Source organism: Schistocerca nitens, chromosome 11 (assembly GCF_023898315.1).
Source record: "Schistocerca nitens isolate TAMUIC-IGC-003100 chromosome 11, iqSchNite1.1, whole genome shotgun sequence".
Taxonomy (NCBI): Eukaryota; Metazoa; Arthropoda; class Insecta; order Orthoptera; family Acrididae; genus Schistocerca; species Schistocerca nitens.
Window position 1 is genome coordinate 90,612,594 of NC_064624.1, and position 14,695 is coordinate 90,627,288.

Genomic DNA, 14,695 nt, shown 5'->3' on the forward strand with positions numbered 1-14,695 from the left:
TGCTGAGTGAGCTATGCACCCCATAGCAAACTGCCTTGTTTCTTATGCAGTCAAGTTATTTACCCATTCTTCTTAAATCATATATAGTTTTTGTGTGACACTGCATGGCACAACACACAAGTATTCTTACTAATTTAACTGTGTGATAATGAACACAGGAAGTAGTTTTTAAAGAATTTTATGTTGCCCTTGGAGGTTTCTTTCATGATCCTTTAAGGCCGCTTTTGCATGATCAAAATTCATTTGTATGATCATAGAAACTATTATTCATATAAAAGATTAGCTGTCCTATGTATAGCCAAACAACTACCCCTTAAATGTATAACAAAGCCTGCTTCTTCTGAAAAATTGTTTTCACAATTAACTGAGAAGACGACAAAAGGCATTAACTTCCCATGAGGCATAATTTAGAAATTTTAACGCAAGTAACAGCTGTTGGTAAACCAATATTTCATTATAACTGCACTGGAATCTTACGTATCCCATTAAACGAAAATTTATAGCCTTATCACGACACTATTCTTAACAGTTTGTTTTTTCCCCCAGTATGAGCTGCGTACTCAACAACAAATGCTATTTCTCGTAAGCAATGGCAATGTTTAGCTTCTCTCAACGGTTATACATGATGGTTTATGGAATGTGTAACGGACTGCATTTATTATTTAGGTGTATAACATTTTATGCTACCTATTTGGTCCTCGACAGAATAAGCAGATCAATCACAGCATGGTCAAGAAACAGGTAAAATCCGATAAGCTGAGAATCCGTACGATTTATTTACTTCTACGTAATTTATAAATACATTTCCATTTCTCCGCTACAGTGTACGTGCGATAACAGCCACCTTTCTTTCACATTACGGTCACATATCAGCGGATCACACTCGTTTCATGACGATCCAGCAGACACGCACCGACGTTTTAACATACACTCCAGTGTGGTCCGGAAACTTTCACGTAACTCGACTCTACCACGGATCTCGATACTCGACAAGCGTGCAGCGCGTTTGCTTATACGTCATTTTGACGTCACTTCCGAGTGGTTTTGGACCACAATGATGTGTCTGTTAGGCTTCCCGCGTCTAAAGGTAGCGAAATGAGGGATGCTCAACTACCGGACCTACCGATAGATGGCTCAACCAGCTGATTACTGTCGTCTGTATTGTCCGCCATATTCGAATTTGACAAGAAGTTTTTCTCGGTCTGTACGGTGTATAAGGAATATCAAAATGGTGATTTCTTGTTCCGATTTCAACTGTACAAAGCGATGGAATAAGGAAAGTGACTTACCATTTCACAGGTAATAGGACTACCGATACAATACGATAAAAAAACAGACTTAGTGCGTTTGCTAATTCGATGGTTTTGAACAGGTTTCCTCTAAAGCACCCAGAGCTGCTAAAGAAGTGGATTACTTCCGTGAAGCGGAAAGGTTTTAATCCTACATCTTGCAGTTTTCTTTGCAGAATCCATTTCCGACAAGATGATTATGTACTGAGCCCTGGAACGTGGAAGAAACGTCTCAAACCCGAAGCAGTACCATCAGTTTTTGACTTTCCGACATATTTGATGCCACCAAATAAACAGCCACGACGACATGTTGTTAGGATTTTGAGTTTTGAGTGACAACGATGCTTCTCCATTTGAGGTAGCTAATTAATTTCCTTGCTATGTGTCTGCTTTTTACTTTTGTGAATTTATTTCGTACGGACACAAATGGGCTACATAGGTCTAAGCAATGTTGTAATCTAGGTCCATATTTTTGTTTTTAGCGTTCTGTCACGGAATCCGTGCTCGATTTGCCCCCTGCAGAAGCTACTGATTTCGTGGAGAATGTTGTCAATGAGAATTCTTCCGTGGAAAGCATGTCCCATTTATCCAATGCAGAAGCTGCGAATTGTGTCGAAAACGTTATTATGATGTTTTCACACCCCCAAAGCTTTCTTATATTATTTTTTCATCAAGCCTTGAGTTATTTCATTCATATATAACAAAATTATTTCTTTATTTCAGAGTGCAGTTGGTTCTTCAGTAATTGATTGTGGTATACAGTCGAAAGTAGAAATGGAAGACAAGGTGACCGAAACTTGCAATTTTTTCTCAGACATTGTGCACGAATTAAAACGTAAACTGAAGTGCGTCCGTGAAAATCTTCGAAGAAGAGAGAAGATAGTGTTTTCCATGGATGACATCATAAGTTCATTGAAGGAGAAGGGCCATCATCCTGAGAAGTTACATAACTTCCTCCATCATCAGAAAGGAACACAAGTGGAATCAGTGTGCAATTTAGTGAACAATTCTCTCTCGTCAAAGGGTAATAGATACACAACTAATGTGAAAAATGTTTGCTATGGCTGTGTACTTTTATTCACCAGCAGCATATGAATACCTGCAAAAATTAATGCCTCTGCCCCATAAATCATTGATTTCCAAATGGGTGGCAAGTGTTTTTAAGTCCATTGATTTGAACCCAATTGTAAGGGACCAGTTCAGTGATTCACGTCTAATTGTAGACAGTATGGCAATTAGGAAGCAAGTAGTTTGGGACCAAGGAACTAAGCTATACACAGATTTTTTAGACTTTGGTGGGGAAGTGCCTCAGTCAAAAGAAGTAATAGAGGCATCTGAGGCTCTGGTTTTCATGCTTGTCTCTATTAATGGCAAATTTAAATGCCCGATTGCATATTTCTTTATCAATGGTGCACAGGCAAATAATCAGGCCACACTGATAAAATCTGCTTTAGAGAGGCTGCATTGTTCTGGCATTAGGGTTTGGTGTTACATGTGATGGCTGCAAGGTAAATGTAAGCACTTTACATTCACATGGCTGTACTTTAAACTTTTACAACGGTGATTTTAAAAGCCACATTCCTCATCCTGTGGAAAAATACAATGTTTATTGTATCTTGGACATGTCATATGATTAAGTTAGCCAGAAATGCTCTAGCAGAAGTATCTGCTATTGAGTCTCCAACTGCCATTATTAGATGGCATTTCATTGAGCAATTGAACAAGGTACAACAAGAAGGTATGACATTTGCCAACAAACTATCAGGACAACATGTAAGTTATGTAAATAGAAAAATGAATGTTTCATTAGCTGCACAGACTATGAGTTCTAGCGTGGCAGATAGTATAGAGTTTTTGAGGAGGGTTGGTGATCCAAATCTTAAAGGAAGTGAAGCAACAGTAGAATTTTTTTATTATATTGACAGGATTTTTGATATTCTGAACTCCAGAAATCCATTAGGTAAAGGGTATAAGAGTCCCCTGAGACTTGACAGCAAATCTTATTGGCTTGGTATTTTCAGAGATACTGAAAATTATATCAAAAGCTTAAAAATCATTGGTGTTCCATTGCTGCTCCATGCAAGAAATACTTTTGCTTTTGGGATAATTTTCAATATGCAATCAGTCAGGCACATAGCTCTGGCAAGTATGCTTCGTGTTGAATCTCCTCTGAAGTATTTGCTAACATATAAACTGTCACAAGACCACAAAGGGCTTTTTTTTCCTGCATTCTGTCCAGAGGTGATTGGAACAACAATCCAAATGCATACCAGTTCAAATGTGCCATGAGAAAGTTGGTCTTAGGTAACAGTGTCACTGCACTGAATGGGAATTGCTCAAATTTTAATGTGTGTTGTTTGCCACCTGTTTATGATTTTCATGCAAGAAAGTGATGAAAGTGCTGCAGAAAATGAAGTAGAGAAGTGGTGTGCACTTCTTGATGATAAGATTAAGTTCTCATTTTACAAGCAAAAAATATTCTATTATATTGCAGGGTATGTGTCATTGCACCTGTCAAGGCAGATCACATACAAAGACTGTCTTCACATACAGAAGCCACCAGTAGTTAAATCTGCCTTAGAATGTGATGCTCTCTATGCTTTTGCCAATATGGCCAATAAAAATGCATTTGTAGAATTTTGTTAACTGGGGAAAACTGGTTGAAACAAGTGACTGCGTGTACCCTGTTGTAGAATATTCAGAGAAACTGTTTCAGATGTTTGTGATTGCTGGGGATATGCGACAGAAGTATATTCAGGCCAAGATTTTGCATTGTGTTAAAAATAAAATTGTAGATTAGCTATCTGCTGCTCTTGGTCATGATTACCATTATAAAACTGGGATTGAGTATTACATCAGACTCAACTTGTTTGTAAGATTGCATCCCTGTACTCCAGCATATGCTTAAAAACATATGGAAAAAAATGTCTTGGTGAGAAAATTTTAAACAACAAATCAAGTATAAGGCAGAAGTTAAATAAACTCATATCGTTTAATCATGTATAGTGCTCAAATTGGAAAAGATTATGTAATGGGACATTCCATGCAGATGGGTGTGACATTTTTACAGATTTCTTAAAACTATTTTGTACATAGATTTGTGGTTGTGCAATGATGAACTTGAAAGGATGAATCACATTGAAGTAAAATTAACTCTCTACATCCTGTGTAGATATTGTAACAAAATTATAATTGTTTATTATATAAGCTTATTTTAAGATGTTTGGTGTTACAAAATATGCACTTGCTTTAAAAACAGGTGATTTGTGTGAAATTAATGAAAAAATTATGTACTGGGACTTATTTGACAAATGGCTTTCAGTGTGAGAAAATATTTACCTCAATAACTACATCAACTTGAATTTATCACTTTAAGAAAACAGTTTAATCATAGGATGGGTGTGATCTAATGGAGTATGCAGTGGTCCTATGTTTCAAAAAGTAATGTTTGTGGATACTCTGCAACATAAGAGCAATAAAATTGTTACTCTGTTAATTTTTGTTTTAATACTTCCTAGAATGAACACAATGTTCCAATTGATCATAAGCATTCTTATTACTTTAGAACCATTCTATAATAAGGGGGCCTGAGTCAGGCAAAACCTAATATTGTGAATTTTGTCTTTATTTTGCTAGGAGGTCTTTCTGTTATATTTTCCTGTGTTGAGGGGGGGGCGGGGAGAATGCAAATAATCATATGTAATTATCTTTCTAGCACTACAAAGTACAGAATACAGTGATTACAGTTACACTTGGAAATCTAGGAAATTTCAGTATTCATGTTACATGCCTAATTTTCATGAACATTTACCTTAATTACACGGTTACACTTTTTGCTGATTTGAACTGTGTACTACATGTTAAAAAGATTTTGTTTGGTCATAGTAATAAAAGCATTTCATTTTGTTAGTTCATATGTCCCATACGGAACTGAAATTATCAAGTTATGATGCCAAAGGAAGGAATTAACATTAAGCAATCTTACTTCACAGAAAATATGTAACAATGGTTACACTTTTTGCTAGTTAACTTTAACATAAACCATTTAGTTTGCCATTAAGAGTGAAAGCAGTTGCACAAGTCTTGTAAAGAACAAAGTTTCCCATAGGAAACTAAAGTATTTTACATTTAAGTTATTGTAGACCCAAAGTATTGTGCTCTTCATATTTCTATTTAAAAAAGTTTGTAACTCAAATTCACAGACAATTTGGAATCTGTACATACATGGGTGTAGTCAGTTACTTTTCATATGCCATGTGGAACCTTTAATTTTCTGGTTTAAATATAATTTATTTCATGAATTACCTTTAATACCAACAATGTCTGAATGCATTATTTACCATTTAGAAGAAGAAATATTAGTGTACAGAATAACAAACGTCATGAAAAATGCGAAAGATTGTTCTGTACAGAACTTGGAATGGCTCTTAATCAATAGCAGGTAAAAAGAAGGCTTCTATTAAATGTTCAAAGAAACCAGTCAGTACCTCTTAATTCACCATAGAGGTGACACACTAATAAAACAATTTACTTTTTTTTCAGAACTTCTGCTAAGTATTAAAATTGTGAAGACCTATCCAATTAGTATTTGCTTTACCAATAACCTGTAGTACAAGCACACATATAAGCAGGTAATTATGGGAGTCAAGAATTATGTTAAAATTAAAGATACTGACGTATTACTTGCTCACAAAACATTGTAGTTGCTGTACAGTTTATGTGGTGTACCCAATGTGATTCCTGGAGGACATAATATTCTGTTATCCTATGGGAGTGCACTGGTACCACACCTATTGAAAGTAAGCTTTGCTGTGGAATAGTTGTATCAGACATCTGTACCAGAAAACAAATCTCCACTGTGTCACCCTCATGTTCTTGGTATGCTATTCGCTATTATTACAGGAATACTCTTCACAAGGGGGGGGGGGGGAGAGAGAGAGAGAGAGAGAGAGAGAGAGAGAGAGAGAGAGAGAGAGAGAGAGAGAGAGAGAGAGAGGGGGGGGGAGGGAGAAAAGCATGTTCTTAGCAAGCTTTACAGCAGCATATGCTGTAAAACGCATAGTGAGATTTTCCTTTTCATCATTTCCAACATTGTACACAACTTTCTTGCACTTTTATGTTATCACATTTTTCCCTTGAGAATGGAGGAGAGGGGGGGGGGGGGGGATTTTGCGAGCTTTCATAAGAACTGAAAACTCTACTTGCATTATTTGTTATTTTCAAAATGTTACTCTCTTTCCAAATACTGTTCTATTTCTTCAAACTAATTCTGAATTTCTCAGGTTATTACATATTATTTACTGTACATTGTCCAGCAATACTTCTGTTGTTACAGGATAGTTTGTAATTTGGCACTACCTTTGTGCCACTGGTATTGGCTAGTGTACTTTGCAGATAACAAAATCGACTGGACTCGAATGTCCTGTCAGCATAGGGCAAATTCAGACAATATGGAACTTTTTAAACAAAATTTGCAATATAATGTCACCCTTGTCTCACACAGATTGTAGCAGCCATTGGGGTGCCTGTCTGGCCAGCTTCTGCAGCTTTCGCTTTCAGGTTTGTTTTCTGCTTGGGCCCTATAATGACAACCACTCATTCCAGTGATTGACACCATGTCAAAGACTGGAACCAAGATTCACAGAAATAAAATTCCATGGTTGTAATTCATAGCGTAATTAATTTTGGTTTTAAAATAAAACCATGGTACCAGTCATTGTTTGGGTGTCAGACTGGAAAATTACAGTTTTAAGACACCCCAACCTTAAAATTAACAACTGTGATTGATGTTATTTTCAACACGTTCCTTCACTTCCTACATCATTATGGATCAGTCCAATATAATATTATTACCAGACTTAACTTCCAAATGATACGAGTCATGCATTTAAGAGGAGCCTTAACGTTGGCCTTTGTGTTTGTCTCATTTAAAAGTATTTCTTGTCTTCTATCAAATGCTGAAGCACTGTCGAAAACTGGTGCTTCTACCTCATCACTCAGTTAAAATACACCATGCATTAATAAAATCATGGCATTTAAATTTTTGATCAAAGACAGAGCCAAGTGCATGTTTCAATTAAAGTGTCAGCATATATGCAGATCGGTAATGCATCACTACAGATAATGAAAATTAATCATTTTTTCCGTTTATACGTAAGTAATACTTTAATAGTTCAGTTGTAATTTCTGTTGTCAGTAATTATACCCGTAAGCAAACTATGTCAACATTTTTTTTTCAAGAGACGTCTTCACTGTTTTCCACACTTGATTTTCCGAATTATACCTGTAGTTAAAAGCTTTGGCAAGTAAGCTAATTTGTTGACCTCCATTGAATCTTAAATAGGGTTTTAAAACGGGCAAATAAGTAAAGCACTCATAAAAATAATAGTAAACGATTTATAGGTCAGCTTGTCAAACTTCCAAAACACACTCGAATTTAGGAATTTCATAGCAGAACTGTCACTGTTTTTTCTCGCTAGATTAGAAACACTTCATTATGTTGATGTTTAGATATCTAGAACATCCAATATAAAAGACTCATGAGGGTGCAGAACGAAAACATTTTCATCCGTGTTTTGACACTTAGTTTTTTTGCCAAATTCAGATATGGCGGACACCAGTGGCGGACACTCAATGATATGATCTTTGGCCGGCACGCGCTAGAGCCATCTATCGGTAGGTCTGGTAGTTGAGCATCCCTCATTTCACTAAGGCCGGTATTACACTATCAAATTTCTTTGTCCAAAATCTTTGTCAAAGATTTTTGATGGTGTAATAGGGACTTTGTTAAATGTCGTTCAATATTTGATCAAATCTAGGGCCTCGCTGTAGATTTGATCAAAGAAATCGCTTGTCTTCTGTTCGCTGCAATGTGACATGTTAGTTGTTACCACCACATGGAGCGCTAGCGTCGCTGCAGCGTTCTGTCGTCTGTAGTGTTTTTATAAACATTGCCGGTAAATACAATTGGTGTGTGCTGACAACTACAAAATTAATAGAGATGTATGAAGCTGATGAGGCGCTTTGCAACGTGAGGCACCCTGAATACAAAAATAGATTAAGAAGATTGGAGACGAGACCTGACCTAACCTAACCTAACATAACCCTCTCTTGTAGCAAGGAATCGGAGTGTTACAGTGAGCCTGTCTTCTGAAGATGTAGCGGTTCTTAAGTGAATATTGTGCTTTGTGATATGAGGATACACTTCACTGAGCACATACAGAAATGTATGCTCATCCATTCTTAAGTAATTGATGTACGACTTGACGTCTTCCACTGTAAGCTCACGTAACAAGTTTTGTTGAATGCTTTTATCGTGTTGTCGTAAAACCCACGGCTTCACCCAGATTAGATTAGTTTTTCGTTCCAGATTCTAGCAGTGACTGATGCAGCAAATGGGCGATCGAAAGAATTTGAAAAAGCAGTCTGGATATAAAAAAATTTTCACTTCCATGTCAGTGAGAGTGATTTTCGATGAACTAAAATGAAGATACAACAGGTTCACGTAATTTAAACGCCTTTAGAAATAGAATTAATGTTTGAAACAATTTAAAAAAATTGTGATATTGAGGAGGGAGTAATGATACTTTCGCGATTTTGATCTGCCTGCAGCTGTTGGGTAAGCAATAATTTGGTTTTTGTCGCCAAAGCTACGTAGTACGTTGGTAGCTTTGGTCTCTGTTCATTTGTTTTACAGTTATTCCGTAATAATATGTGGAGCGATATGTTTGTTATTGGTTACAAACAAAAACAAATTGATAATAGTGTGGTAACGGGATTACTGTGCTCAGTCATTCACGATTTGAATTCAAAAAACGTTACCAAAGATCTGCAGTTTTTGTACGTTTTAATATATGGCTGTAAGTGGATTTACATCACTAGTGTACCACTTTTGCTGTTAATCAAGGCCTGTGAACAAATAGTACAGTAACTTGAATAATGAGCATGTAAAGCGATGCAAGTATTTATCATCCTTGTTATTCGTTTATTTTTGAAACTATGTTAGGTACGTCACGTTACATTGAAAAATGTAGACAGACAGATGCTTTCAGTTTTGCCGTAATTGAAGCTCATAATATACATTTGAACTTCATCTCACTCATACCACTATTCTAACGCTTCTTCCACTGCCTTAATTTTGTACCCAGCGTAATTTTGTACCTAGATCAGACAAATTTGATTAAGTTTTGGACCTTGATGTCTCAGTTGTGTCAGATTTTTTGAACATCTGACAATACTCAGGTAGTTAACAAACACCGCGAATTCCAACAGCGTTTCCCTATGCTAGACTTTTTTCTTTGAAATCGTTAGAAACTGCGTGATTTTGCAAACCATTTGGAAAATATTTCTGCATATAGCTCTATAACTATACTCTTGTCAATTGAAAGCACCTGAACTATGCGTTAATTACTGTGAGATTAAATTTTCCTGGCAAAAATTGATGAAAAAATCTATTTGAAAATCTCAAAAACACACTTTTTATTTTTCTAAGAAAAATGTATTGCTGCCGTATTTCTGTTTGCCTTTGATAAAATTTGAAGGTGAGGAGAGGATGAGTAGAAAGGGGAATTGATTTTTAAATGTACAAGTCTACTGCACTACATTGATTTTTCTTAAGTTACAAGGGTTCATCAATAATGAGGAGTGGAAGTTTTGGTGTAGCTTCTATTCTACTTTTAGATGATAGTTACGCTGTTATGTTATTGGAGAAATTTTTTGGAAATTTGTGGTAAGGTCTTATGAGACCAAACTGCTGAGGTCATGGGTCCCTAATGTTCTTAAGGGGCAATCAGTTTTCTTATGATACAAGATGACTCACAAGTTCTCATAACCTATAATTTTGCTGCAAATTACTCATTTGTGCTTTGATGTATGAAATTCAGTCTTACCTGTGGACCGTCGGCTAATCCACAATGCGTCCTTCGGTTGCATGCTGCAATGAGGATAATACTGAACTCGGATACATGTATTACACATAGACATTTTAGAATGCGTAAAATGCAACACAGTGATATTTAATGTTTTCCATTCAACAGCCTATCTTAAAATGGCAGCATTCACAAGACTTCAACAATAATGAAGCAGAATTCACTGTCTTCTCATAACAAATCGTAAAAGTGCTTATAGCATATTTATGGGCCAGTGACAACAGACTTTCTGCTAATGCGATGTTGATTTGAAAATGAAATTATGACACACAAACAGCTGTGCAATAATAGCTCAAGAAACCATTGTCGGAATCTGTTTTGAAGAAAGGAATACCGTCAGAACCCAGCGATTCAGAAATCATCCGAGGGACTTCCCTCTCTCATTCCAATGTGTGAATTTTAGGCTGCAATTAGGCCATATGCTGTGAATGATAAATCAGGTGCACAGACCATAGACCATTCCTAAACAGAAGACTTCTACAGAAAATGTGTCATTGAACCTCGATTGATTGCATCTGCTTGAACCAAGAGTAGCCTACCATTTTGCAAAGTTGATGGTATGTTGCTTGCCAACATTCAAAGAAATTAAAAGTTAGGGTTCTGTGCCCAAAAGGATCAACTGCTTCATTGCTTTTCCTTATCTATATCTTGCAGTATCTTACACATCTTAACTGGTTGTATTCTAGGGTAAGCTGAGCCCAGTACGGCCACTGGGGAGTCTGTACTTTGATTTTTGATAAAGTATCATAATAACCACTTTGTTTGTTCTTGTTTACAATTTGTTGTAAAATCCAAACAAAAGGCATCTTACAAATGATACTTCAGGTAACATAGCTCAAGTGACTGCTTTGTGTAATCTTATTTTATTCATTTTTTATTCGCTTGTGGGAGAAAAGGATTGCTTAAACCTTTCCAAACAAAATGCAAATGATGTTCATTAAAGTCATTGTTCGCCTTTATTTCTACAGTGGGTAACTTTTATTACTTAAATACATCATCATATTCATACTATATACAGGATTGATAAACATGTAGTTCAGTTCTTAGTAAGACTAATACCATAGCTTTGCTTCTGGAGGAAAGTTGTTGGTTGGTCGATTTGGGAGGGGGGACCAAACAGTGAGGTTATCAGTCCTGAAGAAAAGTAATCATTTCGCAGCTTGTTACTTAAACAACTTAAAATGTACATAATAGAATGGTCTTAACATTGTATCTCAAATACCCTTGCTTTCTTTATTTTGAAATTTTACCCATTGTATGTAAACAAAAGAACTGTTTTTGACACTTACCAAACTTTAAAAAAAAAAAAAAAAAAAAAAAAAAAAAAAAAAAATTGAGCGTCACTTTAGATTTCTAATCAAAGCTCAAACCTAGACATTTACATTATTTATGTTGATGGTGATTGACAACTGTTTGAAATTAATTCGCTAAATAGGAATAACTTGGTGCCATTGTATTAGGTACAGATGTTGTACCTTCTGGTGTTATATGAAAATATGTGCCAGACTGGGACTCGAACCCGGATTTCCCGCTTATCACAAGGAGTCCTCTTACCATTAGGCTATCTGTTCACACCTCCTGGACCGATCCAAACACTGCGTTCCTATACTGTAGTCTTACTTTCATCACTGAATGCCTGCAGCTTAATTCTGTATGCCTGCATTAGTGGGAATAGGACTGTAGAGAATGGAGACCTATTCATTATAATCTAGGGCCTGCACCAATATGGAGTATTACGTTAATAATGATTAACAGCCGCTTGAATTCAGATCAAAATAAATTAACTGAATGTGAATTACTTGGTGTCATCTATTTAAGGTACTAATGTTTTACCTGTTGGTGACATTTGAAAATTTACACCGGACTGGGACTCGAACCCAGATACCTTGCTTATCGTGAGCGGTTGCCTTAGAATGAAGCTATCTGTGCACACCTCTTGGATCGACACAAACTTCTATACGTTACATTGTCCTCATCCTGACACCATAGGTGCCGGTCGGTCTGGGAGGCAAGTACAGACAGCCTAATCCTGAGGCGAGCACATGTGATAAGTGGGAAAACGGTTCGAGTCTCCGTCCGGCACAAATTATCACGTGACCATCTGGTAGGACATCCGTATTGTAACAATTGATGTCAAGTTACTTGGATTCGGTGAATTTATTTCGATCTAAGTCATTTATGTTAACATCAGTTTCAGATTTCTAGCAACAGTAGTTTTGAAGTTTCATGGCAATCTCAAAAAATGCTTCTCTTGTTATTTGAAAAACAAATAACCTGTGCTTCAACAGAATATTAAATTTATTAGGCCTACTTTTTGTTTACTCTGTGGGTATATACTTTAAATAAAAAATAATAAATACCTGACACTTTGATGTCAAAATCTTTTGGCGATTTGATATAAACTAGCCCACAGGTACCAGAAGCACAGATGATAATTTCCACATTATCCATATTGGTATCATATATCACGTTTAATAATGATTACGCCTCGATAGTACTAAGAAGAGGAATTGACATTTTGTATTAAATAGTCACAAGGGGACAAGATCACAATAAAGCAATGGACAGCACTAGATCTGCTGTTCCAAAAAGCTGACAAAACAGAATGGGGAAAAATAGCACTGTATTGCACCACATGATCAAATAGTGTTCACTCAGTGACAAACCCCATTGCAGTGTCCTTGCTAATCAGTGAAATTACATTTTCACCTGTCAGCCCCACACACACACACACACACACACACACACACACATTGATTATATTTTGTGTAATGTAGAATGGAGTATATGGGAAGCGGTTTGTTCTTTTCAGTAATCACAAAGTTTTTCCTGCTCAAGTTGTAAACATTCTTAGTGTGGTATCCACATTTGTAGTGTCTCCCAACTTATCTTCAACCACGTTGTTGCCATTTGACCTGACTTATATCCCTAGCCGTATTGCTTAGCTATCTCCCACCGCAACCAAGATTTCAGGTGAGAAACAGTGCCTTAATGTTGGCAGTAATAACTCACATTTAGAAGGGTGCATAAACATTTTCAGGAAGCTGTTTCTAGGGGTTCTATGTGACACGGTGGGGGTGGGTGGGACTAGTGAATATAAAAGGGGCGGGGGGGGGGGACCCCAAAATCACTGGAATTTCTTTGTAGAAAGCATTTACTTTATTGTTTTTCAAACACAACCTTGACCTCCTTCTAAGTACACTCCATTAGCATTAAAGCACTTGTCCAAATGTTCATTCCAGTGTTGGCAGTACCTTTTAAATTCGTCCCCTTTGTGAAGTGCTAATACCTTCGTGACACTGCGTCGTACATCTTTGATATCGGCAGAAAACTTCCCTTTCAAGTCTCTTTTTATCCTCAGGAACAGGAAGAAGTCAGAGGGTGGTAAATCTGGCAAATAAGGCACGGGGTCAAGGTAGTCGTCTTTGCTGAGGACAAAAACTGTTGAACACTGAGAGCTGTGTGTGTGTGTTAGTGTTGACAAGATGCAGGGACCAATTACTGGAATCCCACAAAGTTGGACGTTTTCACACCAAACTCCTGTGCAGACTTTTCATAACTTCCATATAGAATTGGTGTTCACTGTATGGTCTTGAGGGACAAATTATGAGTGTGCAATCCGTTTGATGTAAAAAAAAAAAAAAAAAAATTACAGTGTCTTCACATTCGATTTCACTTGCCGAGCTTTTTCTGGACAATGTGGGCCAGTTAACTTCCATAGAATTGACTATTGCGTACTATCTGGATCATACCGATAGCACTGTTTCTCATCACCTGTGATGATTTTGTTGAAAAAGTTTAGATCGTCTTTGAATGTATCCTTCAGTTTGTGACAGGATCAAACGTGATGATCCTTTTGATCTGTGGTGATAATTTTCAGCACAAACTTTGCTGCCTCTTTACACCTCCTGAAATCAACAGTCAAAATGCACTGAATTGAGCTCCAGGACAACCCTGGCATGTCCTCAAATTGGTCAGTTCCTGCATAGATCTTTGTTAATCAGATCACGCATTTTGCTGACATTGTCCTCGCTTCGAGCAGTCGAAGGGCGATTGGAATGAGGCAGATCTTCAGTGGCCATTTCTCTGATTTTGAACTGAGAAAATTGTTTGTACACTTGAGTTTTACTGAGAGCATGTTGTTTGTGCGTTGTTTTAATCATCACATCTGTTTCCGTTACTTGTCAAGAACATAGCGGAAACAGCTATGATGATACAAAATATCTCACAAACAACATGCTCTCCGTAAGACTCAAGTGGTTATGTGAATTTTGAAAATAAAATGAAAATGATAGTAATGATGAGGAAAATAATAAGAAATGATAATAGCAAGCAAAAAATGCATATGTTTACCTTATGTATCAGGAATGTGTGCCTTTTAAAAAGCAGACATAATTAACATGAAAGTTTAAGTAAAAGGAATTGAAGAAAATATGTTTAAGGTCAGAAACTGATTATTTTCCTTGACTTCAGTAAGTG

At 36.7% G+C, this 14,695-nt stretch overlaps 1 long non-coding RNA gene across 2 annotated transcripts; it reads left to right on the forward strand.

Moving 5' to 3' along the window:
* The first annotated feature begins 1,044 nt into the window (after positions 1-1,044).
* LOC126212903 (uncharacterized) lies at positions 1,045-4,785 on the forward strand. Of its 2 annotated transcripts, none has more exons than XR_007540991.1 (2): positions 1,045-1,299; positions 1,373-4,785. It is a non-coding gene; the product is annotated as an uncharacterized LOC126212903 (long non-coding RNA). The 2 variants fall into 2 exon arrangements; XR_007540990.1 differs by having other exon boundaries at positions 1,466-4,785.
* Positions 4,786-14,695: the final 9,910 nt, after the last annotated feature.